We start from the raw sequence: 15028 nt of genomic DNA, 5'->3' as shown, positions 1-15028 counted from the left end.
TGTCAGATGCCAAAAGGGGATTAGTAGTCCAGACAGAAGGAACAATACATATGACACAGATGTTTGAAACAACAAGATACATTTGAAGAAATGAAAGAAAATTAGTACCTGTATTCCTGGAGTTGAAGAAACAGTAGATGTGGTTAGAGATGTAAACAGAGCCCAAAACATAGTGGATTTGATAAGCCATGTTAGGAGTTTAAATTTAGTACCAGAAAAAAATGGACAGTCATTTGAGTGGTTTTAAACAAAAATATAAATTTAGGGTAGGGTGTAAATAGAATTATACTAATAAATATTATTATGGAAGTAGGAAATACAAAAAAAAAAGATACTGCCTTTAAATAGATTCAGCTATGTTAAGGATACATATTATTAGCTCTAGAGTAAACACCAAAACACAATAATAAAAGGTATATCTAAGAAGCTAATAGAGAAAATAAAATGGAACACACACATACAAATTCAACCAGCTCATAAGAAGGCAGAAAAAAGAAAGAGAGAAAAAAATAGAAAGACAGAATGAAAACAAATAAAGACAGTACACTTAACGCCAACATTTCAACAATTACATTAAATGTAAATGGACTAGACACTCCAATTAAAAGTCAAATAAATGCAACATGGTTGAACCTCACAGATATTGTGCCACATGAAAGAAATTGGACACAAACAAGTACATACTAAATAATGTTAATTTATATAAAAGTTTAAATCAGACAAAACCACTTTATATTGATAAAAATCAGATCAGTGGTTGCCTGAAAAACTCGTTAGTGCAAGATATTGACTTCAAAGATGTAAGAATGGACTTTTTAGGGAGATGAAAATGTTCTATATCTTAATTGGTTTGGTGGCTCTACAAATGTATATGTTTCTCAAAGTCATTGACCTGTACACTTTGAATATGTAGGTTTTACTGTATATAATTTATACCTAAACAAAATTGACTAAAAAAAGAGCAAACAAACATCTCTCAAGTTCCTGACTTGAATGAATAAGTGGTGATGATGGTGAGAGTAGAGGAGAAACAGAATGTTTTGGCCTCACATTATAGGTTTGTTTACATGGAGTGCCCGTTCAAAGCCAAGCCATTATGCTAGGGGCTGGAAGAGCAAGGATAAATAAGACACAATTCACCAATTTGAAGGGTAGTCACAAAGTCTAATGCAGAATATATGAAAACAACTTTGTTTACTACACTATGGGAAATGTTCCACTAGACTTATGGACTAAGTGCTGTGGAAGACAGATACTTCATGTAATAAAATATTTAAAATTCTCCATCGTTAGATGAAAAACAAATATTTGTATATCCACACAGTAGAATGTTATTCAGCAATTAAAAGAAGCAAAATATTAAACTTGCAACAACATAGATGAATCTCAAAGTAATTGTGTTGAGTGAAAGAAGCCGGACTTACCTTCCCCCAAAAAAGTACACATTATATAATTCCATTTGTAGAAAACTCTAGAAAATAAAAACTAATCTATAGTGATAGAAAGCATATGAGTGATGGTGTAGAAGGAGGAGGGGATGGAGAGTGATGGAAAGGAAGGATTACAAAGGAGAATGAAGAAGTCATCAGAGGTAATGATATAGTCATTATTTTTATTGTGATCATGATGTGAAACTTTTTCTGACCCCTCTTCCTCCAAGCAAAATTAGTCACATTGTATTTTGTTCTACTGTGCCCTATGTTTGTTTCATGGGTAATACATACGTCAAAACTTACTAAACTAATCTAAATATGTGCAGTTTACTGTAGCCAATTATACCTCAACAAAACTATCTTAAAAACACTGAAAACAATCTTGGAAGATGAAAGAGATATATTATGTTATAGCTGCACTGAGTAGCATATGATCTACATTAAAATCTAAATTTCTAACATTAAATATAATAAAGAAAATATTCAAGTTGGAATAATGATATTGGCAAGCCCCCACTGAGTGTTTACTCTGAGACAGGCACTTTGTTAAGTCACTCACTTGCATCTTTTCATTTCATCCCTGCAACAACCCTATGAAGTAGGTACTATTAACATTTTCAAATAATAAAAGAGGAAACTGAGGACATAGAGTTAGAAGTGTGTTCACCTGTGAGTAACAGAAAAACCAACTTCAGGGCATAAACAAACAATGGCTGTTATTCTTCAAAAAGTAAAAAAGGGGATTGGAGATAGGCAATTCAGGTCTGTTTTACCTACTAAGTAATTTGGACAAGGACGGGTAGGCTGTTTCTTTTGCTGTCCCCACCCCCACGCACAGTGTACTACTTTCCTCATAGTTACATGATAGCTGCTATATCTTCTGGAATCACAGGACTCCAGGTAAAATAAATAAAGAAAGACGGGTGATGAGTACACTAATAGCCAAGACTTCACCACTACACAATATATATGAAAAAGTGAAGAGAAAGAAGACATAAGGGTCATACTGGCTGAATCCCCTAGCTTCCTCAGGGGTTTCACCCAGAAGGCTTTTGCCTATTTGTCATTGGCCAGAACTGTGTTACATGGTCACCCCTAACTGGAAGATGGCTAGGAAGAAGGTGATTGTAGATAGAAGCCAGAGCAGCAAATTAGTAATTTCTGCCATTGCTACTAAGAGATGGAGTGAGAATTAGGTCTAGACTTATTCCCCAGGCCTGTGCTATTAACCATAATGTTATACGAATAAAGTTCTCCATAAATTCTCCCCAAAGCCATCTTAATATGCCAAGCAAAAAGAAAAAATTTCATCCAGAGAAACATGGATTTGACACAGTGTAAGTGCATAGGGAGCATGTAGATGACTTTTTAGAGTAGCATTATTTTCTTATCTAATGCAGGCAACATTGAAAATGTGGGAGAGAAAGGAAGGAGTGAATACACAGAAGAAAGGTGGGCAATGGTGACCTATAACTTAATTTCACATATTTTCCATCTAATAGCTCTGTCTCTTCTGTGGCCTTGTGATAGAGCACCAGTTCCTGAATGTCTCATCTAGAAAGTTCTCTGGTGCTTTGTCAGGGTAATTTTCCACATTCTACAAGTGTTATCTGGGTATAAACAGGAGGCAAGGTAGTTTTTAAAACAGAAAACAAAAATTATATGGTTCATATTTAGAAGACATAAATATTTTCAAACCACTGGCTATTCAAGTCATTTCCACTATGAGATTAAGCCTATACACATTTACACTGTAGTATACTTAGTGTCTGTCCAGTATTTTGGTCAATTAGAATTTATGTAATTTATTTGCTCAATGATCCAATAGATAGAAAAAGCATTTTGTCAAGTATAAAATATTATGTGAGTATTAATGGCTATTTATGACTCTATTAGAATATAGTTTTTGGTCAGTGAGTTGAATATTGGTTAAGAATCCACTTTTTCAATCTAAATTATTAAAGATTGATTATATATTAGCACATTCCAAAAACATACGGAGAAATCCACAGCCATTTATTGAGCATATACTATGAGTTACACATTGTACTGGGTTCAGAAATAAAGCATAGTAACTATACTATAAAAGATCACAATCTAATGATGACAATTTGATAACTGCTATAGTAAATTTATGTAATTGGCACAACAAATGTCCTTCCGATTTCTCTTCCCTCTGCATTTTTAACTTTTATTTTATCTTTGGATGTAACTGCAAGGTAGTTGATCAAGATGATAAAGTAATAGCAAGAACACTGTAGAGTTTACACCTGAGAGATTTAGAAACATACTCTCTAAATTTTTTATTATTTGATAAAATGTAAAACAAATTTTCAAGTTACTTGCTAGGACAAAACATTGCCAAAGATCAAGTGTGTTGGTTATGGAGACGCGTCAATAATTTTCTGCTGGAGATTCAAACTGCAGCCTAGAAACTAGCACAGCCATCACGCTGTACTAAAACTGACAGATGTGAGTATTCAAGCACAGTTCACTGCTTTTTGTCATCTACATGCATAGCAAGTACACACCGCTGATTTGCCATTCCACTCAGAGAAGAGGAAAAACTCCACACTACCTTAATATGGCTGTAGGTTGGTTAGCTGCTTTTTAAAAAGAAAAAGTTTGAAGATCATATTCAAGAAAATCCCCAAACTTTTATACAGAACTACAGGATATGAACGATGCATCATTTTCTTTATCAACAACAACTTTGCGATATTTTGATGTAGGCCCTGAGACTTCAATATTGAGTCATTATTATAAAAACAACACTTTCCGACCTGAGAAAAACATATTCATGTAGAATTAAACTCATTCAAAGAGAAGGAAAGTGCAGAGTGATCTTGGTCACACTTTCTTTTCCTCAGAATCAAAACAGGTAAAATAACTTATTATAATTATTAAATAAAAGTCATAAGCTTACTGATGAGACTCAAACAAGATTCCAAAAGGTCTCAGACAGTAGCCAACACTAAATGCTTCTTGACCATCTGCCACATTTCAGGCACTGTGGTAGAAGTGCAGCTATTGACTTGCTCACAAGAAGCCTGTTATCTACTAAGAAAAGTCTTATTAACATGAAACCATGAAACAATAAGAGTATATATTCTCAAAGTGTTAAGTGAAAATGTACAAACTATTAGAAACTACAGTTTGTATATCTATATATACACATATGGAAATGATATATATGTAATTGTTTATAAGTACTTTATATATATGTATAAACAACTCCTAATAGGTACTCAGTGTCTGGCTCAGTCAAGCGTAATAGGAAATCACGATGAGCAGTAAAGGAAAAAGAAGCAGAACTGGAATAGGGTGTTAAATGATTTACAGAATACAAACAAGAGGAAAGCAGAGCAGCCTAATGCTAGGAACTGCACAAGCAAAAGCACAGATCTGGAAATGCACCATGACTGAGGGAATTGGCTGGGACATAAAAAGGAAAGCTCTGGCTATCATGGTCAGTTAGCACCAAACATTGGATCTGATAATATTGGATAGTTCACTTGGAAGCACTGAGTAGTATATTGAGAACTTTGCATTTCACCTAGTGGGCAACAGGCAAAGGCAGTATCTGAACTGGGATGACATTTCATTCAAGATTTTTATATGCACTGTTCACAGTACAGAGTATATGCTTCTTGCATACACATTCAAATGTTTATCACATGACATCAAAAGCATAAGCAACAAAAGAAAAACGATATAACTTGGACTTCACTAAAAATTTTTAAATTTTGTGCTCCAAATGATACAATCAGAAAAGTGAAAAGACAACCCATGGAATGTGAGAAAATATTTGCAAGTCATATATCTAAAAAGAGACTTGTATCCAAAATATATAAAGAAGTTTATAACTTGACAATAAAAAAGAAAAATAGCCAAATAAAACATGGGCAAAGGATTGGAAGAGTCATTTATCCAAAGAATATATACACATGGCCAATAGCACATGCATAGATGTTTATCATTAGTCATTGGAGAAATGCAAGTCAAAAACCACACTGAGATATCACTTTATAGCCACTGGAATGGCTATAATCAAAAAGATTTAGACAGTAACAACTGTTGGTGAGGATGTGAAGAAATTGGAACCCTCATACATTGCTGATGGGGATGTAAAGTGATTCAGACATTTTGGAAAGCAGTTCCACAGTTTCTCAAAAAGGTAGAGCTACCATATGATACAACAATTCCACTCCTAAGTATATACCCAAGAGAAATGAAAATATATATCCACAGAAAAACTTGTACAAATATGTTTGTAGCTACGTTAACTATAGATGTACTGTGGAAATAACCCAATGTCCATCAAGAAATGAATGAAAAGCAAAATGTGGTATATTTTCATACAATGGAATAATATTTAGCCACTAAAAGTCTGAATAAAGTATCCAAAATAGGCAAACCTATAGAGACAGAAAGTAGATAAGTGGTTGTCTAGGATTGGCAGGAGGTTGGAGGAATGGAGAGTGACTGCTAATGAGTTTTGGGTTTCTTTTAGGGGAGACAAAATCTTCTAAAATTATATTCTGGTGATAGTTGCACAACTCTGTGAATATCATAAAAGAAAAATGAAATTGGACACTTTAAATAGTTGACTAGTATAGCATGGGAATTATATAAAGCAGTTTTTACAAAAGTACACTTTAAAAATTGCCTGGGTTCTAATTGTCCCAGTAAAGTTTTGTCTGTGGCAGATTTGGTCCTTTGCTTCCCTGTGCCCCAAGACTCAGCCAGTGCCTCCAGAGATGGAAGAAGCTCAGTTTCTACTCACTGAAACAGGCTTGTCCCTGAAAAAGATGTTTATTAATCACCTATTACGAATCATCTACTATATCTGCAAATCGGTTGACCTTTTACTCAGATTTCTAATTTAGTTACCTTTTAAAGGTATGTTTTCAGTATATACCAATAAATACCAATAAATACATTAACTATGTTGATAACAAATGATGTACCTCATCCTATTTAGCTACATCTGATGTAAAAGTCCTAATAATAAGGTTAAAAACTACCTCTGATTAAAACTACTTCTCGCCAAGACTCCCATTCATGTGTCCACAGGGTAATTCAACACTTTGCCAGCTATTTAGTTGTGGCTTCTTAAAGGAAACAAGATGTCAGTCTCTATTTTCATGGATCACTTTTATCTGAAATCTTTTCTCTGCATGATACAAATTTACTAGAATCATAATCTGTCCTTTGTAATATGTCAAAAAGTGGAGAAATCAATTATGTGTAATTATACATGGAGTCTCCCGGTATACTTTCAGAGCTTATTATTAGTAAATTTTGTGACAAAAGAAGGACAAGAATAGAAATATTTCATTACAAAGAAACGAGGATAAGGTAGTTGTTTTTTCAAATTACTCTTACCCTGACTTTTTCTCATAGTATTTAATACCCACTGGCATACTTTACATGCATTTGTCATTTTACTTTTATTATTGTCTGTCTCTTCCCAGAGGAGTACAAGTACTATGAGGAAAGGAACTTTGGTATTTTTCACTCCTATGTCACTAACACCTATAACATTCAATACTGTAGGTCCTCAATATTTCAGTATCATAGGTATTCAATAAATATTGAATGCATTTAACATTTAGGAAGCATTGGAAGAGTCCTACAATTGCTGGCTGAATAAAATTAAAAGGAAAATAAAATGCTTTTACATTTTAACTATTTTATCTCACAAAATCTCTCCAACATCCTGATAACCCTATCTCTACTGTTTGCAGAATAAGAGTTGGCATTTTCAACTTGGTCAGCAAACATGTTTGAGGTTATCATTCACTGTTAAACTATGGTTATTTTAAATTCATTGTGTATTATTATTGTAATTTACCATAGAGTGACAGTTATAATCTGATTTGCATTGGAATAAGCAAAATGAGAAAATTTTATTTGAAGATGCAGTTGTACTTTTTATCAAGCCATCGTTAATGTAATATTTTTTGTTATAAGAACACAATTTTGGGAGGGAGGGAGGAGGTAGAGGAGAAGAAAAGATAACTATTGGGTTCTGGGCTTAATACTTTGGTGATAAAATAATATGTACAAAAAAATCCTGTGACACATGTATACTTATGTAACAAACTTTCACATGTAACTCCAAACCTGAAATAAAAGTTAAAAAATAAATTTAAAAAATTAAAAGAAACACAATTTTAGGATATTTTGATAAAATTTTGATGAACTCCTCCTTGGAGGTAGTCATATAAGAAATACTAGTATTTCCCAGATTTTTTATTATTTGAATTTTTTTCTACCCCAGATCCATCAGCACCCCTCTATGGAAAATGTTTTTAATTCTTAGACTTCTTTCATTTTGTTTTCAGAAATAAACCCAAAAACTATATCACCAGGTTTTCTACAATTTTCTTATTATTTTTATAAGTGAGAATTTTAAAGAAATCGCTAAGATAATATAATTTTTAGGCCAGGTGCAGTGGTTTACACCTGTAATCATACCACTTTGGGAGGCTGAGGCAGGCAGATCGTTTGAGCCCAGGAGTTCAAGGCCAGCCTGGGCAACATGGAGAACCCCTATCTCTATAAGAGTTACAAAAATTAGCCGAGTATGGTGGCCTGCACCTGTACTCCTAGCTACTCGGGGGGCTGAGGTGGGAGGATTGCTTAAGCCCGGAGATGGAGGCTGCAGTGAGACATGATGGCTCCACCGCACTTCAGCCCACGTAACAGAGTGAGATGACTCTGTCACAAAAAATATATAGATAATTTTTGTCTCTTAAGTCTTGAGTAATTTTTCCTTAATCTTTACCTTATGCCAATTCAGGATCTGTATCCTCTCACAGTTTCTCTTTCAAATAGGTGATCACTTATCTTTCTTAGTGGTCTATTATTTTTTGCTCCTATACTCTGTTCTAGCTGTCATGATACCATAGTAATCCTCAATATGTGAAACAACTCAAGAAACAGTTCAAGGAAAAACACTGACATTTTTACAAAAACACTTGTATATTGCACTTCAAAAGTTTTGGTCTGCTTGAGGCTAGTTTGTGTTTCTTTCAGCTACTGAAACGTTTCTTACTTTTTCTCTTTGATACGCAATCATTACATTCTGTGGATTTTAAATATAGATTACATATATCTTAATATCATCATAATGTAGTTTTATACAAGAACTCTTTATAAAAGTATGGATATAAAAGAATCCCTCCTTTGGTAGGAAAATAAAAGAATTTGGGATGTAAATTGAGTTTCACGGAAAATCTCAAGAATAGTTTTGTTTTTGTGGGAAATCTAAAACTAAGTTAAGCAGTTACAGAGATTAACAGCTCAGGACCCATTTCCTTACTAGCATATTAACACTGAAGAAAAGTATCAGAAGATGATGAAAAGATAAGGGTAGATATTTTTTTTTCAAATGAGTAAATGTGTCACACCTAAACAAGAAAGGGTCTTATTCAGAAACCATTCTGTAAAACATGTACTTTGTCTGCTCTACGTACTCTGCATGCCAAAATCTTGGCTGAAATTTTCTACTGTATCATCCCAGTTGAGATATTATATTTAATGCCATTTAGAAAAATTATTTTTACATATTATTTTTAAATAATAGTAAAAAAAATTCAGAATGACTAAATGAATACCTTAAAATAAATTATACAGATAGCTAAACAAATAATTTAGAACATGGTTTTCTATACTGTTCTAGAGGAACTTACAAGTCTCCTATAAAAGACAAGCCAAGACCGTGGTCTTGGTATCAAATGTAAATGAAATTGTTATATTTATAAGAGCGCATTATCCTAAACCACATAATAAGTGCAAATAACATAGTTGTTCTATTGCATTATATATTGAGGCATTTGACTCCATCAGTTTTCAAACAGGTGTCTGAAAATCACACAAAAAGCTTATGATTTCCAGCTCTGTCTTAAAGCAAATCGTAAGAACTATCTTCAAAAAGTTTTATTGGAAAAGATTCATATTAGCAATAGAGAATATAGGGTAAAAACTGAATTATACTGTTGAAATTTAAAATCTGTAGCCTCTAGCATGTAGGAAAAAAGAAAAAATAAAACTGGTATATTACCCCTCTCTACATATTTAGATGGTGACAATTCTTGCCATCAATGACATCAAAACACATTTTCACCAAATACATCAGAACACTGTACAAATACACACTGGCTCCTTGTCACAAGTTGCAATATGCTGATCAATATCAAATGGGCTAGATTGACCTGTGAAAACAAAAACTACTGTAATCTACTGTGCTAAACCCAAAGAAGCAGTTTACAGGAAAATTAGAATTGTTTCTTCATTGGGCGAATTAATTTCAAATTAAGCATTCTTAATTTATGTTGAAGTGATCCACTGGGGTAAAGAAACAGCAAATTTGATTTTCAAGCATTAACATCACTATCAAAAGCTTATTAATTTGGGTATCATGATTTTGAGAATGAATCACCTTCCTCTCATAAGTCCCCCAAAAGGATTTTTTTTGCAATCGTTTCTGTTTATTTTCCTACTCAGAGAAAAGCTTTGTAATTAATTTTACATAATCACCAAATAGAATGAATAATCTGGCTCTTTACCTGAGAAGTTAGGACCCATGATCTTTAACTCCATGGCTTCCGCAACCCTGATTTATTTATTTACTTTTTTTAAAATTTTTATTTATTTATTTATTTATTTATTTATTTATTTATTTATTTATTTATTTTTCGAGATGGAGTCTCACTCTGTCGCCCAGGCTGGAGTGCAGTGGCACTATCTCGGCTCACTGCAAGCTCAGCCTCCCGGGCTCACGCCATTCTCCTGTCTAAGCCTCCCAAGTAGCTGGGACTACAGGTGCCCGCCACCACCAGGCCCGGCTAATTTTTTGTATTTTTAGTAGAGAGGGGGTTTCACCGTGTTAGCCAGGATGGTCTCGATCTCCTGACCTCGTGATCCACCCACCTCGGCCTCCCAAAATGCTGGGATTACAGGCATGAGCCACTGCGCCCGGCCTATTTTTATTTTTATTTTTAAGTCCTGGGGTACATGTGCAGGATGTGCAGGTTTGTTACACAGATAAACATGTGCCATGGTAGAATTTTAATATCTGCAAATGACCTAGAACCATTAATGTTGAGAATCAGAAAATAAATGATTAGAAATAATCTATAAGTTGTTGACCATTACAAACATTTATCTGAAGTCTCTTCCCCAGGTTAAACATTAATGAGGTTGCCTGCCCCAAAACCATCACTATGCCAGCCTACTTTTCCCGACCATAACTGGTGAAGGAGTCTTCAATCTATTTTCATCGGAATATTCTCACATTAAATTATGCTGAAAACAAAAGCATTCGCCTTATTGGAAGGATGCAAAACACTGATTAGTTCATCCTCAAAATGTTTAACAAGATCTCAGCAGGAGACAAAGAGAAGTCTAGAGAGAACAATCAAGCTCTTGGTAAAACGAAAAATTCAGCTAGCCTCACAAAACTGCCACTAATGCACAAAGTTATAACAGCAGCAGTTAATTATGGCCAATGCTGTATCCTCACGTATGGTAACAAAATTTATAACTAAAATGTATCTATATCAGAGTCTTTTGTAGAAGTGGGATAATTCTGTAAAGGGGTCCTTGGCAGAACTATTCTTCCAAATGGCCATAGCCATTTCCATTTTTGCCACACATATTTCTTTCTCCTTCACTCCAGGCAGTAATGTAGAACAGGTGAGCAGCCTTTGGTATCAGAGCCAGGTTCAAGTCCTAGTTTTTCACTTACTCGTTTTGCAAATCATTTTACCTCTGATCCTCAATTCCCTTCTCTCTAAAATGAGGGTAATAATTCCTGCCTCCAGGAGCCATTATGAGAATTAAATAGTACAATTTATGCAAAGTGTCTGACACTGAAAAGCTACCAAATAAATATAAAATGCTTTTTTACCTGGTATGGATAGACCTTTATAGGTAATGAAGTAGCATCTGAAATACAAATTTTTAAAATCCTATTTGGCATCCAAAACTTATTAATATTGAAGGTGTTATTTTTCACACTGATGTATTATTCAAATGTTAAAAAAGAAAAAGGAAAACACTGCTGTCTTTAAATAGCATACATTTCACTTCAGGCTACCTGTTTATAACAATGAACCAGGAACATTATGCAGTAATAAGGCAGTTCTGAAATCAATGTTGGAGTCTGTGAGAACCAGGAGGAAATGGAATGCCACAGCACCAGAAGTTATTGAGACTCAGTGCCCAATGATTAAAGCACAACTCATATAAAATTAAAAAGAAGACAAATTATTCTAGTACTAGCTATTTATGATAAAAATACACGTGTGGCACCACCTCAAGCCAGTTTATAACAACTAAAATTCTATGAGATTTAGAAATCATTTTGATAGAATGAAATTATCAATACTAATAAAAATATCTATCTTTCAAAAGAATAAGAATGAGTCTCTGAAATAAAAGGCCAGTTCCAGCTGCAGTTAAAGCAGAATATGTGTTATTTTTGTTACAGCAATTTTAAGCATTCCTTCAAAAATACCACAGGCCCAAAGCTTCAGTACCAGTATGAAATAAATCATGCTGCTAAAAGGTAAATATTTTTATTATCTCTAACAACTTTGTGTTAAAACCATTGTGAAAATGCAGCTAGATTCTTTAAAAATCACTCTCAAACATGTATATGCATTTGAATGATGTGTAAATTATGTTACTAAGTTGGTTTTATACAATGCAGAGCACAGCAGAAAAGAAAAAGATTTCACTCAAAAAGTTGAACTGACAATGCATTTATCTGGCTACAGCCAATGAAAGATTTCAGCACAAACTTAAATAAATGGTCTTTACATGCTCTAAAAGTAATAAAAATAACACCTTATGTTTATTTAATATTGAAAACATTTGAAGCCCCTCACTTAATCTTAACAATTCTGTAGCATACGTATTATCAGTATCTGTTTTACTGTTAAGACAACTAAGGCAAAAAGAGGTTAATCAACCTGTCCAAGATCAGAACTGTAAGTGGAAAATCTGGATTTCATTGTTTGACTATGGATCCCCCACTTTTATCTGTTACATTATGTTACTCCATCTCTGCTTCGTATTTTCCTAATCCAGTAGTGGATAGCAACGTTGACTAGAGGCAGGGGTGGGTGCTCAACTTATATGATCTCTTTCAGCCTCCATAGCCTAATGATCATGTGATCTTAGAAGTGGATTATTTCAGACAGAGCCATACTGCTTCTGCAGGTGTTTGGGTATCCCTGGTTTCCTCAGGGATAACTTTTTGCACTTTTTCCAAAACTAAATCTGAAACAGAAAAGAGAGCTACTTTCCTATGTACAGCTCCCCCACATAGATGACAACCTCAGAATTCACCCAGAAGACAGATGTCCTGTCCTGGCATTAGAACCTTTTGCATAATTTGCTAAGCAGAACTGTCTGACAGTAGCCAAACAGTAATATGCAAATTATATTACTATAGATTATGAGCAATGACATCATTGTTAAAAGAACAGTGAGAAAGAAGAAAGATGAGATTAGAGTATATGAAAGCTTCAGAGTAATTGCTAATTCCAAAGCCATAAAAAGCAAAATTCATATAGGATGGCCTGTTTCAATATTGTTGGATAACAAAAGAAAGGAAATGGACCTCAGGGTAAATTACTAATAAGCAAAAATGTAGATAACTAGAAGTGTGTGATACCACTTCTACCAGTCACTAACAGAGGAGACAGTGAGAGTTGGCCTTTCATGGATGTATGAAATAAAGCAAATGCTTAAGATTTAGGGTCTGATAAAGCAAGTAATATGCTAGAATCATTCTAAATACGATTTAATAAGGCTAGGAAAGGGAACAAAGGCCAGTTACGAGATTATTTAAGCTTTTCAATTCCTGAGATTGTTGTTTTCTGAATTAACTTTATTCCACACCGATATTCAAGGAAGGAGAAAAATAGAACACAGACTACTTATTATTGGAAGAGCAATTTCTCTGAAATAGTAGCTCATAACTTATTAATGTGTAGCTATTGCTACCCCATGGCTGCAATAATGAGCACAGACTTCTCGGCATATAGTTAAATACATTATTAGTGACTTTCCCCACTAATAATGCTAACTTATGTATTGGTGCTTAAGAAATTGGCAATGTAGGAAAGCAGTAGATTTTGTTTTGTACTTTTTTTCCATGCAAGAAGTCTTCACATGGAAATCAGCAAAACAACTGTTGTGACTATAGCAGTAAATTAGTTCAAATAGAAACTGTAACGTATAATTTGTGGGCACTAAAAGTCTTTCAGTTACACTCAAGGATTTATTATCAATAAAGAATGATTATTTTCTATTTTTTAAATGTTTCCCATTAAAAATCCATTAGGAAACTGGTACCAAAAAAAAAATCAGGATAAACCCAACACATAACCTCCCACAGATTTATACAATTCTTCACCAACTCTTTGGAAGGACATAGATGGTTAGAAATAGTGAGAGGATAAATAGAAGATGAAGCAGAGCTCCGGCCAATAAGCTACCGAGCTAACCTCAATTCTGACTGGCCCAGATACAGGAAACAGGCCTTTTTTTCTTTCTTATTCCCTCTATTATCCTCCCCACTTTGAGAGATTTCTCAGAGAATGAACTTGTCCTTTGAATTTTTCCTTGCTTTTCTATTTTCCATACCTCTATCTGTTTTTTCTGCCTTTGGCAATTCAGATTCTTCTTCCATATTTCTCAAAGTGGCCCTCTGATTCTTAATCCTATGATCCACCACAATGATGCAGACTGAAAAATTACCACATCCCTGCAATAGCGTCTTCCTTACCTACATCATTCTATTCCTCACGAGAATAGAACATCCTAAAGCACAAAGTTTTCTCATAAAGGTGCTTTCAATTTCCCTTCACAGAGGAATCTAATGGCTCCCATTTGCTTCCACATCAAATCCAAATTCCTGATTATATGAATCATTTATCACCAATCTCCATCAATATTTATATGAGCATCTCCTTACAATTTTAATTAATCCTGTGTACATGTCTGGGTTTTTGTATGTACTTATACTTGCTTCACATAATGTTGCCTTCCCTCACTTAGGCAGGTAAGGCTTCTCCTGAGTGAACCATTCCTCTTCACATGCCACCTGAAAAGGGACTGTGCTTATTCTGTTTCTTCCCTAGGAATGTCCAGCCCCATCACTTTATCTTCAAATTGACTTCCCTTTGACCCAACTCAAATGTCACCTCCTCCTGAATTCATCCCTAACCACCCATCTTCAAATAACCTTTCATGACTTAAAGCCCAATGACACATTCATCTCTACTTTTTTTTTTTTTTTTTGAGACAGGGTCTCTGTTTGTTGCCCAGGCTGGAGTGCAGCAGCATAATCATGGCTCACTGCAGCTTCTACCTCCCAGGCTCAGGTGATCCTCCCACCTCAGCTTCCCAAGTAGCTTGGGACTACAGGTGCATGCCAACATGTCCAGCTAATTTTTGTATTTTTTGTAGAGACAGGATTTCACTTCGTTGCCCAGGCTGGTCTCGAACTCATGGGCTCAAGTGATCTGCCCTCATAGGCCTCACAAAGTGCTGGGATTATAGGTGTGAGCCAC

At 34.5% G+C, this 15028-nt stretch overlaps 1 protein-coding gene across 17 annotated transcripts in view; it reads right to left on the bottom strand.

Annotated features, from left to right (window-relative positions):
• The window catches only part of SLC44A5 (solute carrier family 44 member 5), a 514570-nt gene that overhangs the window by 345006 nt on the left and 154536 nt on the right, over positions 1-15028 (bottom strand). For 2 of the 17 annotated variants that reach the window (XM_055117203.2, XM_055117218.2), the window contains exon 1: positions 11353-11909. The exons of the other annotated variants lie outside the window; for them this stretch is intronic. The gene's annotated coding sequence lies outside the window, so the exon portion shown is untranslated. Of the gene's footprint in view, positions 1-11352; positions 11910-15028 lie in introns of those variants that run through there. 17 annotated transcript variants of the gene reach the window in all.

This window comes from Pan paniscus, chromosome 1, assembly GCF_029289425.2.
Source record: "Pan paniscus chromosome 1, NHGRI_mPanPan1-v2.0_pri, whole genome shotgun sequence".
Lineage (NCBI taxonomy): Eukaryota > Metazoa > Chordata > Mammalia > Primates > Hominidae > Pan > Pan paniscus.
The sequence above is the reverse complement of the archived record's forward strand: the minus strand, read 5'-3'. Positions and strand labels throughout refer to the sequence as shown.